Source organism: Acyrthosiphon pisum, chromosome A1 (genome assembly GCF_005508785.2).
Source record: "Acyrthosiphon pisum isolate AL4f chromosome A1, pea_aphid_22Mar2018_4r6ur, whole genome shotgun sequence".
NCBI lineage: Eukaryota > Metazoa > Arthropoda > Insecta > Hemiptera > Aphididae > Acyrthosiphon > Acyrthosiphon pisum.
In genome coordinates, this window is record NC_042494.1 from 29,818,752 (window position 1) to 29,821,440 (window position 2,689).

Sequence of the window (2,689 nt, forward strand, 5' to 3'; positions counted from 1 at the left end):
TATAGTTATTTGTATTTTTATATAACGATGTGTGCTTGTAGGTATGTACCAGGTACCTATTAACTTCAAACAGATAAATATTAATAATCTTTATTTTCTGAATATTTTATCTAAATAAATTATGCGAATATACAATATCAGATAATATAAGAAAGTTGTGTTTTCCTAATCTAAAGCTGAAAATACAGTAGGTATTTAATAACCTTTAAACAATTTAAATAATAAGTTATAACAACCAACCCCTTATTTATGAAAACAAATACATTTTTTCTCAAAAAACACGTATTACGCGTAATGGGAACTTAAAATACAAAATAATATTGAGATTTATATACGAGTCAATGTTCAAACTAAAAATAATTAAAGATAATCATGCTAATATGTCGATTGCACATATTAATATATTGGCGCGGTGATGAAATCATAAAACGCATTTTCATACTCGATCCTCAAAAGTTTTAATAAATAATTTTTAATTTTGTTAGACCCTTTAAAGTTGTATGAAGTTATGAATATATTATAGTCTGTGATATGAAAAGAAAAAATAACTATTTATTAATAGTTAATTTTTTTACATGAAGAAAATTATAACTGTTAATATTACAAAGTAATATGAATGTCTATTATAGTGCAGTATACTCTATATGCGTATTATTTTCTTGAAGAAATAAATACAAAGAACAGTACATAATACAATGTATATAATGTATATAAAATAATAATGTAGTAATATAGTAATATAAATTATAATAATGTATATAAAATATAAGACATGCTGCCGTGTTATATTATATTTTGTACAAACACTATAACAGTTATTATTATCATGATTCAAATACTATATAATATATAATTATATTATTATACGCCTACTATGACTTTTCTCCATGTAGTGCCTAGGTGAACATGATATTTTTCAGAGGCAAGTCCCACCCACCCATGCACCCGAAAAAATAAAGGTATTTACTGTCATATTTTGAGCTACCTGCTGTAGTAGTATACTAAAACACCAGTTAATGCTAAATTATTACCCATTGGCCTTTACCCCCACCCACACTTAAAAACTCGGAGACGGCCGCATCTCGATTACACCGTACCACCCCGCCACTAGGTGTCGCATTATTAATGTTTTGTTTATTATATATTTTTTACTATAGAGTAGAATTTAAAATAAAAGTTTAATACTCAAGTAGGTATCTAAAAACAAAATAAATAAGATTTTGTAAGTTAATTATAAATTAATAGCTAGAATAAAAGTTTAATATTAATTATTAGGTATAATATAACCCGTTACTTATAAGTTACAAGTAACTTTAATGTGGAATTAACGAATAACTATTTCTTTGTTATAAATACATAGAACTTAACTTTTTGAACAGGGAGAAAACAATTATGATAAGTCCGATTAAATATTAATTGCAACCGTTGTCGGCATATGAATTCTCATTATTTGTTTACATTTGGGATAAAAGCTTTCTAAAATATTAAACACAAGTTATTAAAACAAGCGAACTCTCTGCGTAATACGTTTTAAAAAAAATTACGCCATGTTATATGGATTTTATCAAACTATTTCATTAACATATTTGTTTTATTTTTCTATGAAACTTTTGATAAAAAATGATTTGTATAACAGTTTTTTATTATTATATATTTTGTACGATGGCTTATCCATAGTTATACGAAATGGTTGTTAAAATATTAAGAGCACTAACTAATAAGTTAAGCGTTAAATATTTCTTGTAATATAAATTATACTTCATAGTGTAATAATTTTGATTTCTCGAAATGAGTTTTTGTTTTGTTTATTTTAGTAATTATATTTACACGTATGTTAATAAATCATGATATTGTCGCTGTCTTTATAATTTGTGTGTTGCTTACGTTTATTATTATAGTTAAATGTTTCCACTGCGATGGTATAAAATCCAATATAACTGGTCAACTAGTGTGATATAATAATCTTGTCCGGAATTTGCTCGTACACACTCTTTTTGATCTCGGTTAACCCTGAACATAAAAATAATGAATTCTCAAGTTAGGTAGGTAGGTACCCTAAAATAATCATTAATTCCACATGTTTGAATGCATCTGAAATGCGATTTAGACGAGTGTTTGGCCTGTCGATTCATATAGTGAGTTATTTCCGGCAAACTTTTGTTTTTCATTACAGAGTTTCAAATTTTTACTTTCTACAACGCTTAACATTGGGCATTATTGAGCGTTTCTAAATGTATATAATATTATATAATAATGTGTTCAGTACATGAGTTGACGACAGTTACTCGATTTACGCACTCTGAAATAAAAACATTTTTTGCACAAAGATTGTTGACGAAAATGTTTGATTATTACGATATTTTATTACATATTGCGACCAACTTCACCTATTCATGTTTTTTTCGTTCAGAATTTTGCTTTAAATCACTACTATTTTCGAAAGAATGGACTATAAATTAGAATAAACTAATTAATATAAATTAGTGTGGAAACGCTGACACCATAAATCTATCTTCCAGCATCCAGCTATAATATAATAGCCTATACGCCACGACCTAGGACCACAAATTGGAACAGCATCGTGTTGATGAAAGGTGGTCGTTTCATCCGACTGAATTATTTGCCCTATTCATGGCGCTCGAATTCGATTGTTCGTGAGACGATTTTTCAACATTCAAGTTAGTGCCGT